Genomic DNA, 12,086 nt, shown 5'->3' with positions numbered 1-12,086 from the left:
GGGGTGGGGCAGTTTTATAGGATTTGGGTAGGTAGTGGAAAATTACAGTTAAAGGGGCTTTTCTCTTGAGGGTGGGGGCAGGAATCACAAGGTGCTCCTGGGGAGCTCCTGAGACTCATTGTCCAGGAGAAGGAATATCACAAGGTCAATTGATCACTTAGGGTGGGGCGGGAACAAATCACAATGGTGGAATGTCATCAGTTAAAGCAGGAACTGGCTATTTTCACTTCTTTTGTGGTTCTTCAGTTGCTTCAGGCCATCTGGATGTATACATGCAAGTCACAAGGGTTATGATGTCTTAGCTTGGGCTCAGAGGCCTGACAACTATAAGGATTCCGTTGTTATAAAACTCTGAATAGTAAAAATTAATCTATAGTGACAGAAAGTGAAGAGAAGGGGAGGTGGGGAGAGGTTGTGGGGGGATGGATTCCCAAGAAGCACCAGCGGGTGATGGATGTGTCTGTTCTTTTGATTATGGTGATGGTTTCAAGAGTGTATATGGTGTATATGTATGTAGAAATGTATCAAAATGTGCCCTTTGAAGATCCATGGTTTAGCCTATGTCAATTATACATCAATAAAGCTTTTTCAAAATATGATGCCTGAAATTTAAATTTTAAAAAAAGCATCAGAAGCAAATATTGAGGAAAGTTCTAGGAAAAAGAAGCAAAAGGAGGAGGAGGAGGGGAGGAAGAAAAGGAGGAAGAAGCAGAGTTGTTTAAAAATTCTGAGTTAGAGAGTCAATCCAGCTGGTTCAACATCTGAGAAATAGAAGTTCCAGAAAAGGGAAAAAGAAGGAAACTAAAGAGAAAAACCTGTAAAAGAAACAATAAATGGAACTTTTTTGGAAAAAAGAGTCTTTGCCGATGTGATTGAGGATTCTGAGATGAGGAGATGATTCTGGATTATCAAGTGAGCCATAAAGGCCATCATGAGTGTCCTTAGAAGAGGGGACAGGAGGAGGTGGGGCACACACAGGAGAGAGCCGTGTGAGGGATGAAGAGGGAGTGATGTGGCCGCAAGCCAAGGAGCACTGAGGAAAACTGGTGACCAACTGGGTGGAGATGGAAGAGGGAGCATGGCCCTGCCAACACCTTGATTTCAGACTTCTGGCCTCCAGAACTGTGAGAGCACGATGTTGGTGTTTTAAGTCACCAGGGTTGTGGTCATTTGTTACAGCAGACCTAGGAAACCAACACAGAATCCGAATCATAGCACAGCATTTGGCTCTCCAGGGACAACACAGCCATGTTACATTCCATGTTACATAGTCATAATAACATAATAACATAAACATTGAGAACTGATACCACCAACTTTTTAGTATATTCATATTGGGGGAATGGGAGAGAGAAAAGAAGAGCATATACATGCATTAAGAGGAGTAAGTCCTTCCCCATAGGGGAAGTGGATGGAGGGTCTGAGGGTGATGAATGGGTGAGGAGCAGCAGTTGTTTCTGTAGAAGAAGGAGAAAGAGTTGCAGGAGATGTCCATGGACGCAGGGCTGGGGTCCCTATGAAGAGTGGAGCAGGAGATGTTTCTGTTTTCATTTTAAGCCTGTGATCCTCATTCAACTTTTCACTATATGAAGGCATGTACGATTTTGAGAAAAACATAATTCATTTAAGTAAAGGACATAGGCAGTCTGAATCCAATGTCTTGTGATGGGTCTAGATCCAGGGGTGACAAATCCAAGGGTGTGTCGTAGGCCGAATGGTTGGAGCGAGATGGTGGGCAGGTCGCAGGAGATGAAGGGTGCAAAGCACCGTCCTTGGGGATGTGAACGTTTTGCCAAGCAGGAAGAGCAGCAGGGACATCAGAAGGGCTCTTATTGTCCTCATGGGGTCCAAAGGGCACAACAGAAAGGCAGTGAGGAAAGGGAGGGTGGCTCTATGCTCAGAGCCTGGCAGGGCTGCCACTTTGAGCAGTGACCATGCAGTGGGGATGGGGCCTGCTGGATAGAACTGAGTTACAGGACCTCACTGGATGAAGCCTGTGAGGAGGGGCTCAGACAGGGGGGAGGGGGAGGAAGTGGTCCTCTTGCCCAAGGCCCCATGGCACTGGTATGGGTGAGCAGCTCTGGGGCAGGCACTGCAGCAAGCAGTGGCCAGAGTGTGAGCAGAAGTTTGCTCATCTGACACCTGGGGCTGGGCACAGCCCCTCCCAGGGGCAGCTCTGGGTAGCCTGTGGAGAGACTGATGCAAGTACAGAGAATGGAAGATTCCTTCCAGTTGAGGGACTCCTGGAGGACGGGACATTGGCACTGAGACGTTCTAGGAGGTGGCACTTGTAACATGGAAAGATGGGGAAATACACAGAGTGGATCTTGCTAAGTGCCAGGGGCTGTGCAGGCTAAGGCTCGGAGACAGAGAATGCCGGGGATGTGTGGCCCAAGTATGGGAGATCTGGAGTGGGGTCGCTGTGAGTGTGTTGGTTCTTGCGGGTCTTTCCTGCCTCTCTGAACACCCTTTCTGGGTGTGGGAGATTCTCCACCTCATGAGGGTGGCAAATGCTCTCCCACCCTTTTCTGCACCTGGGGTGCAGGCAGTAACCAGGATTCCCTCATAGGATGCTCCCACATGGACCTTTGAACCAGAAGCCAGTGATGGGGAGAGGTGAGCGCACTACGAACCCATACAAGGAGGGTGGCAGCAGCTGCAGCCAGCTCCCAGATGCATCGGGGCAGCGTGGGACTGTCCAGTGTGGCCTGGGCTCATCAGCAGTGGCAACTCCAGGTCTGTGCCCACAGACGCAGCGGCAGTGTCTACGCAGGAGCAGCTCTGAGGTGACTTTTGGGCACCATCGTTCCTGACTGCTTGCTCCCTAGAGTTCCCCCGACCCCCACCAGCCAGAGAACTGCTGTGTCCTTCTGGGGTGGAGGAGATGCACAGACCTCCTGGGTTTCTATTGTTTGTCTCAAAGCACTCCATATACAGGGGAAGAAGGCATTTGTGATTCAATCAATAATGATTCATGACACGCTTCCCTTTGCCAGGCACCGTGCCAACCTCCATAACGATGTAATTCACTTTTGCTTCCATTAGATTGCTAAAAATGTCCCCAAACAAACCTGGGAATCAAAAAAGGGACCTTCAGGAAAGGAAAAGGTCACCTTCTCACTTTTTGAATCATCTGGTCTGGGAAGAGAGCCTAGCTCGGTGCCCGGAAGGGCGGCCAGCCTAACAGCCTCCACCCACACGGGCTCTGCTGCAGGGGGTCCCTGGCTATTCCTGGCAACAGGGGACTCTGGATCCTGCTCCCACCTCTACCTCTTGGGGTTTGTGCCAGGGCCATGTTTAGGAAGGTGGTGTCGATTTATGGGGCAGGAGCGACAGGATGTGTTGCTCAGAGCCACCCTGATGTCTCGGGGCTGGCTCTTCCCTCCGTCCAGCACCCCTCCCCCAGGACTGCCCCATCTCCTAGGACTGCCACTCTCATGACTCTCCAGGAGACCAGGGGACCCTTTGCCACCTCCGAAGTGTAGCGAGTAGGGGGTTGGGGGTGTTCATCTTGACAAGGGGAAAGCAGGACCAGCTTCCCAGCTCAGGGAGTCCTAGGCTGGCACATGGCGAAGAGGTGGCCTCCATGGCCATTTGAAGGACAGGTGAGTGAGTATTCTGGGGAATCCACGAGATGGAATAGGAAAGGTGTAGACTGGGGAGTCAGACAGAAACTGGGTTCATGGCTGGCTGCAGCCTCTCTTTCTCTAGCCGAGGGGTGTTTATGGAGCACCTGGCATGTGCCTCCCTCTGATCAGTGGATGGCACAGACACAGCCATTGCCCTCTGCATGTTCATGGTGACATGGGAGAACAGCCAACCAACAAGCTCATCACTCCACAGAGGAGGTGTGCTGCACGCAGAATGATAGGGAGGGCAGAGGGCACCGTCTTCGTCAGGATGGCAGGGGAGGCCCCTGAGGAGGAGCCACTGAGCCTGTGCCTTGGGGAGGAGAGGTGCTGGCCATGGGGGGGCAAGGGGAGAGCTTTCCCGACGCAACCAGTGTGCCAGTGGCCCACGGCAGCACGGGGCGGGTGAGGAGGCCTGCGGAGGGTGGTGATGGGGGCTGGGGGTTGCTGAGAGATGGTTGGAGGGGTGGGTCACTGGTGAGAGATGGTCGGAGGTGTGGGGTCCTGGGGCTCAGACCTGGCAAGGCAAGAGTGTGTTTGGGTTTTATTGTGGGTGCAGTGGAAACCAGAGGATGGCGTGCCTTCTTAAAAATTCCTCTGGACAGTGGTTGCCAGGGTGGGGACTGGGAGGACTTTGACCACAAATGGGACACACAAGGCCACGAGGGTGACGCACTGCTCCAGGCGGCTGGAACCATGGTTCTGCACCTGTCAAAACCCACGGAACTAAACACCACAAAAAGTGAGCTGTACTGTTGTGCAATATTTTCTAATTTCTTTAATTAAAAAAAGACCCTTCCAGCAGGTGTATGAAGGTGTGGCTGAAATGTGGGAGGCGAAGGAGGGGAAGTGAGAAACCGGCCAGAGTCCCAGAGAAGACACCTGGTCAGAGTGTCTGAGGAGCCTCCGTTTCCTCATCAGGGACACAGTGCAGCAATTTCCACTCAGGAGCTGTCCATGTGGTCTGGGTATGGTGCCTCCAGCAGGGCCTGGCTGGAGCAGGTGCTCAGCCCTTAGGAGCTGGATGATTGACCTTTGCCAGAGGGTGGCTGTGGCTGGCTGCGGGGTGCCTGGAGGTGAGCCATCCGCCTAGGGAGCAGGGAGGGGGCCACCTTCAGAAAACAGACTTGAAGGGGAACTGAAGGGGAACTGTTCAACAGTGAAGGACACCTGGCTGGAGGCCGCTGGCCTACAGATCAAGTGACGTCACCCCAAGCCAAGGAATGTGACCCAGAATGTTGTGTACTTAGAGCGTTTCTCTCTCTCAGGGAGGTCTGAGCATTTCTGTGGGGGCCGAATCAGGATCTGGCTAAAGTACCAGCCTTGGGAGGGGGAAGGTGCAGGGCGGGCAACTCCCAGGGAAAGGTGCAGGCTCAGGACTGGAGTTCCAGGCTCCAGACCAGGGTACTGGGGTCAGAAGGACTGGATTCCTGCTCCAGCATGGCCATGTATTACCTGGGCAGCCCTGGGAGGGTCACTCGCCTCTGCCTGTTTATAAGGTCAGATGAGTAGAACATGGGGACACTCCTTGGTGCACTGTGAAATACTCTCCCAACACAGGGGTGGACAGGATGCTGATGCTCACGGTGACAAACAGTTGGCACCTCGAGTGGGTAGAAACTCCCGTGCCCCTGGGTCAGTGTCCTTCCAGAGTCAGTGAGCTGTGTTTGAACTTGAAAGTGGAGATCAAAAGACAACGGGGATATTGCTGGTAGGAATGTGCAGCAGCCACTGGGTGAACAGTCTGGCCACTCCTCAAAAAGTTAAGCATAGAGCTAACCACGTGACCCAGTAATTCTCTGGGTCTTTCCAAAAGAATGGAAAACAGACTCAGGCAAACGCTTGTATGTGATTGTCCCTAGCAACGTTATCCACATAGTCAAGAGATGGGAATAGCCTGAATGTCCATCAGCTAGTGAATCGATAAACAAAACATGGTATATTTACACAGCCTTAGAGAGGAATAAAGTACTGGCACAAGGTGCAATATGGATTGTGTTACTCTGTTTGCATATAAATACCTGGCCTGGCACGGTGGCTCACGCCTGTAATCCTAGGACTTTGGGAGGCCAAGGCCGGTGGATTGCCTGAGCTCAGGAGTTCAAGACCAGGCTAGCCAACACAAGGAAACCCCATCTCTACTAAAATACAAAAAAATTAGCTGAGTGTGGTGGCATGCACCTCTAGTCCCAGCTACTTAGGAGGCTGAGGCAGGAGAATTGCGTATACCTGGGAGGCAGAGGTTGCAGTGAGCTGAGGTCGCACCACTGCAATCCAAACTGGGAGACAGAGCAAGACTCTGTCTCAGAAAGAAAGAAAGAAAGAAAGAAAGAAAGAAAGAAAGAAAGAAAGAAAGAAAGAAAGAAAGAAAGAAAGAAAGACCTGACACGGGGTAAGTTGTAAAGAAAAGAGGTTGTTCTGCAGACTGTACAGGAAGCACAGTGCTGGCATCTGCTTCTGGTGAGGGCTCAGGAAGCTTATGACCGTGGTGGAAGGCAACTGGAAGGTGGCCTGTCATGTGGCAAGAGACGAAGCAAGAGAGAGAGGGAGGAGTTGCCAGGATCTTTTAAACCACCGGCTCTTGAGGGAGCTCATCGAGTGGGAACTAATTACTGTGAGGACAGCACCAAGCCATTCCTGAGGGATCCGCCCCCATGACCCAGTCATCAACCCCTCAGCCCACCTCCAACACCGGAGGTCACATTTCAACATGAGATTGGAAGGGGTCAAATATCCAAACCATGTCGCGGATGAGCCTCAAAAGCGTTTTGCTAAGAGAAAGAAGTCAGACACAAAAGTTCACATATTGTAAGGTTTCATTTATATGAAATGTCCAGAATAGGCAAATCCATAGAAATGGAAAGTCAGCTGGTGGTGGCCAGGGCCTGGGCAGGGAGGGGGTTATGGGAGAACTGGTTGGTGAGTAATGTGGTCCTCTTTGGGGGTGATGAAATGTTTTGGAACTGGATAGAAGTGAGAGTTGTACAATATTGCGAATGTACTAAACACCACTGAATTACACACTTCAAAATGGGTAATTTTATGTTATGTGAATTTCACCTTGATTTTTTCAAAAGAGAGGAAAAGGAGTGCTTGTGGCCACTGCCAAGAAGAGAAGAGTAATCCAGTGAGGATTGGGCTTTACGCAGATTCCCACCTGGCCATCCCAGTAGCCCTGTGATGGACCTATTCATGTGAATACTTCCATTCTACTGGTGAGGAGCCTGGGGCTCCTGCCCAGGCTTGTGTGGGTTGTGAGTGGTGGTGCTGGGTTTGAAGGTGTCTGTGAAGGTCTGTGGCTGTCTTGTGCAGTCCTTGCCACAGGCCTGCCGCTCTGTTTCTTGCCTTGTAGCAATCATCTCATCTAATTTCCACAACCCGTACAGCAGATGCTATCTCTGTGTTATAAAGGGCATGGGTGGACAGGGGGGTTAGACCCACCCTGGTGACAAGTGATCAGAGGACAGGAGGATCCTGGCCCAGGGCCTTGAAGGAGGATAAATCATGGGGCACTTGGGAAGGCACAGACAGACAGTAAGAGGCTGTGATGAAGCGACTCAGAGGGAACGCGGGCTTTGGGAGCAGGCACATCATGCGGGGCTGGAGAGCAACGGGACTGGGTCTGCAGCGCTGCAAGGAAGGAAGTCCAGGGGAGGAACAGCACACGCCAAGCACAGTGTGAGCCAAGAACAGGGCCCCAGGGGACTGGAGGCCTGGTCAGGTGAAGGAGCCGACTGGTAGACAGGCGGACCAGGTGGACATGGCTAGATCATGCAGGGCTCCTGCCGGGTGCCAACCCCCACTCCTGTGTCTCCCCGGAGGCAGGGGCCCCTTGTGCCACCTCTGGTGGCCATTAGGATGGAACCTGAACTTGGGATATGGAAGGCAGATAGGGGTGGGGAGAGCAATGCTATGGGCAGGCCGCGCGGGTACCCTGGGACTCTGGCTCAGCTGTCAGTCCCGGGAGAAGAGAGTCCTGAGGAATTCCAGGAGGCGAGGGGAGGGGCCGGCCCCCACTGCCCCTGCCTCAGAATCCTCCAGGCGGATGTCCCAGCACCAGGAAGTGAGTAACTGCCTCTCCAGACCTGCAGACGACAGCCCCACTGCCAAGGACAGAATTAGGAAGCACGGCCAGGCCGACTGCCAGGCTGAGGGCTACTTCCCGCCAAACCTGGGGATGATCGATTATCTGCCATCCCTATCAGCCCAGGACCCACCGTCACCTCCCAGGGCAGCAGAGTGATAGACGGACAGAGGAAGGACTGGCCTCTTTTCTTCACCTTGCCCTCCACCTCGGGCCCCTCTCCTTCTCACTTCGGAAGGTTTTTGCACCAGGAATAGCCAGGACTTTGTTTGCTTTAAGCACTTATTTCTTCCAAACGCATTTCATAAACCCTTCAGAGGACTTTGCATATTTCCTTAACACTAAGGACCTCTATTTATAAGACAGCAGCTTTCAGGGGAAAGGATAATAGCAGATTAAATCTACCCACTTCAATTTCTTAAGTATTCGAATGGAGAAAAGTCCGTGAGTTGGGGAAGTCCCTGCCAAGCCCTGGGCGAGGAACTAGGCATTTCCTCTCTCCCTCGTTTGCCCGGCAACCTCTGGAGGTGGAGGGTAAGGTCGGGCTCATTTCCCCAGAGAACTTGCCCCAGGTCTCTGTGCTGGAAGCGGGGCTGCCCGGTTCAGAGACGCTCAAAGTGAGTCCAAGATGTTCCATCCAGCGGCCACGCTTTCCATTCAAACTGGGACGTGCTTCAAAGGCAGAAAGAAGACAGCGGCGTCCTAACAGACACCAAGGCAAGAGACCCCGTCACATCCTTCCTTGCTGGTGTTGTTTCCCTACATTGGCTAACCACACCCACCGAAAATGGTGCTTAGGAGGAAAGGGGAGGGCAGGGCCCCCGAGTTCCTGCTCCTTTCAGTCCCCCCACTCCCTGTAAGAGGAAGGTAGAGAGTGCTGATGAAACATGCACATACCAAGAAGTGAAAGGAAAACAGATGAGCTTGTTTTCTACAGTGTTTCTGCCGTCCTGGTAAAAACAAAATACACGTGCGCCTGCAAGCTGTGAAAAAGAAACTCTACAATCCTGGTAGTTTTAAATAAGAGCTAAATGCACTGGTTTTTGTGTTTGTAACTGGCCTTGAGTGATATCAAGGTGAATGGTAAATGCATGCTAATAATTTAACATTTTAATTTTTCTATACTTGAAACAACATTAAATAGCAAATTTCAAATACGCCATGACAGGCCGGGAGCAGGTGGCTCACTCCTGTAATCCCAGCACTTTGGGAGGCTGAGGCGGGGAGATCACTTGAGGTCAGGAGTTTGAGACCAGCCTGGCCAACATGGTGAAACCTCATCTCTACCAAAAATACAAAAATTAGCCGGGCGTGGTGGCACACACTTGTAATCCCAGCTACTCGAGAGGCTGAGGCAAGAGAATCGCTTGAACCCGGGAGGCGGAGGTTACAGTGAGCCAAGATGACACCACACCACTGCACTCCAGCTTGGGAGGCAACAGAGTGAGACTTGGTCTCAAAATAACAAACACACAACAGCAAAAAAGAACACTTGTCACGACAAGACAAAAGAGAGACCACAGAAGAAAGGAAAAAGCCTTATGACTTAATATCTTTACCAACACTTCTTTCCCACTTTTTGAGGAACGGGCCCCTTTTTCACTTTGTACGGAGTCCCGCAAATTCTGTAGTTGGCCTGGCTGTCATACGTTTTTGTGAATGCGCAGGAAAGGATGGTGGCTGGAGGTGGAGCAGTGCAAGAAGAAACAGAGCAATAGGAAAGGGGGAAATTCCGCTTACAACAACAGCATGTGTAATATGATCCTGTTCATGTAAAGTGGGGTATTTTGAAGTACAGACATATATAACACTATATAATGAATATATGTAAACACACAGAAACATGGCATCAAATTCTTTTTTTTTTTTTTTTTTAATTTGAGACACAGTTTCACTCTGTCGCCCAGGCTGGAGTGTGGTGGCGCCATCTCGGCTCACTGCAACCTCCACCTCCTGGGTTCAAGCAATTCTTCTGCCTCAGCCTCCAGAGTAGCTGGGATTACAGGCTCCTGCCACCACACCTGGCTAATTTTTGTATTTTTCTATTAAGAGATGGGGTTTCACCATGTTGGCCAGGCTGGTCTCAAACCCCTGACCTCAAGTGATCCACCTGCCTCGGCTTCCCAAAGTGCTAGGATTACAGGCATGAGCCACCGTGCCCAGCTGACATCAAATTCTTAATCATCTCCAAGCTGTACACTTTTCAGTTGATTTTCACTTTTTATCGTACACATTAAGTTCAAACAGTAGAGAAACAACACATCCATATTATGTATGTGATCAGCCTTTTTTTTTTTTTTTTGAGACAGAGTCTCACTCTGTTGCCCAGGCTGGAGTGTAGTGGTGTAATCTTGGCTCACTGCAACCTCCGTCTCCCAGGATCAAGTGATTCTCCTGCCTCAGCCTCCCGAGTAACTGGCATTACAGATGTGTGCCACCACAACTGACTCATTTTTGTATTTTTTAGTAGAGACGGGGTTTTGCCATGTTGGCCAGGCTGGTCTTGAACTCCTGACCTCAGATGATCCGCCTGCCTTGGCCTCCCAAAGTGCTGGGATTACAGGCGTAAGCCACGGCACCAGGCCATGATCAGCTTTTTTAAAACGCTGCATTTTCATCTGGGGAAAGGGAAGACATGCAGATGGAGTCAGACTTGGGCTCAGCTCTTGGCTCTGCTGTTTCCAGCCTGCAGGATTTAGGCCAAGTTAAGTAACTTCTCTCAGCCTCTGATTCTCCATCTGTAAAATGGGGATACTGACTGGTAACCATATCATCGGGCTGTTGTGAAGGGTCGTGTGCTTATGTAGGGCCTGCTACGGAGATCACTTGGCAGCGAGTCGCCATGCGGGGCTAGGGCTGGGGGGCTCATGCCTGTGCCAGAGGACAGCGCCCCCACAGGCCGTGCAGGAGGCCTCTAGGAAGGGATGCCAGAGGCAGAGGCGGCATTCATGGGCACATGGGCTGGGAGGCGCTTTGGGGACGCAGAGGCTCTGTAGGGTTCTTAGGTGTGAGCGTTAGCGCCGAACTACAGGCTCTGCATGGGTTTGGCCATGAACCCAAATCAGCGCTTATCCTCTGACCCTGCTTTCCCGTTTCCCTGCTGGTCTATCTGACGTGTGTGTAACTGGTCAGCCTTTTGCAGGGCAGCTGCTGATCCACAGAGGACCTGGGAGTGGCTTTCTAGTCAGCACTGGGGCGTTCTGAACAAAAGCACAGCCTGCTCCTGGAGGCCGACGAATAGAATAATGGCCTTCCCGGGAGCACCTGTGCCTCACACACAGACATGTGGAGAGAATGTTCGGGAACATCGGGGTGGAGGGTGGACATTCATAAACAAACATATACATACATGTCTACAGCCCGCTTTTATGCTATTCTGTTTGGCCCGGTCTTTCCTTCGTTTCGGTAAGGTTGGATCTGGGTACTTTTCCCCATAGACTGCTTGTGGTCCTTGCAGAGGGCGCCTTCTGTGTGCCGGGCGATAAATAGCAACAAGTAAGACGGAGTCCTTGCCTCGTGGTGTTCTCAGTCCACCAAGAAAAATTCCGGGGTGTGTTAGAAAACAGGCAGGCAAGAGGTGCGGACAGGACCAGGGGCTTCAGGAAAGGCCCCCACGCAGCCTCCCAAGAGAAGAGCGGGCATTCAAGCGAGGGTGAGAAAAGGCATTTCAGGCAGAGATGGTCACATCAAAGGCCCTGGGTCAAGTGCAATCCTGCCCCACTCAGGAGCATAAGGGGGATCTGTGGGACTGAAGTACAGAGGGCTGGCCATGGCTGGGGAGGCTGCAGTGGCCCGGGAGGAGGGAGCAGGAGGAACAGCTTCTTACCGTGCCAGGTAAAGGAGCCTTGCTAAGTGGTGCAGGGTTTTGCCAAAATAACTGGATCCCTCCTGTGGTCCTTGCTGAATGCAGTTTGGCTGACTCGAACGTGGAGCCTTTACAGGGCTGAGCCACCTCCTGCAGACCCCAGCCAAGCAGACTGAGTGGTGAGGAGTGTAATAAGGTTGCCGCTGCAGGGACTTTGCAGGAGAGTTGAGGCAAACCTTCTCATAGCAAAAATGCAGTACAAAAGTGTGCCATTCCAGACATAAACTGGGTGCTACTGAGTCCTCAAGGAGCACTTTGAAATCCTCATCCTGGCTCTGCCCATAGGCAGGGGACTGGCCTCAGGGTAAACTCCTCTGAGGCATGGGGATGTCTGATTCATTCACTTCTACTTGACAATGTACTGCCTGGTTATGTGGGTATCTGATAAATGAGTGTGTGGGTGGATAGAGGGAGGGAGGGAAGGAGGGATGGACCAATGGACGGATGGACAGATGGATGGATGGATGGATGGATGGATGGATGGATGGATGGATGGATGTACGGATGG

This window comes from Mandrillus leucophaeus, unplaced genomic scaffold (assembly GCF_000951045.1).
Source record: "Mandrillus leucophaeus isolate KB7577 unplaced genomic scaffold, Mleu.le_1.0 Scaffold4, whole genome shotgun sequence".
Taxonomy (NCBI): domain Eukaryota; kingdom Metazoa; phylum Chordata; class Mammalia; order Primates; family Cercopithecidae; genus Mandrillus; species Mandrillus leucophaeus.
The sequence above is the reverse complement of the archived record's forward strand: the minus strand, read 5'-3'. Positions refer to the sequence as shown.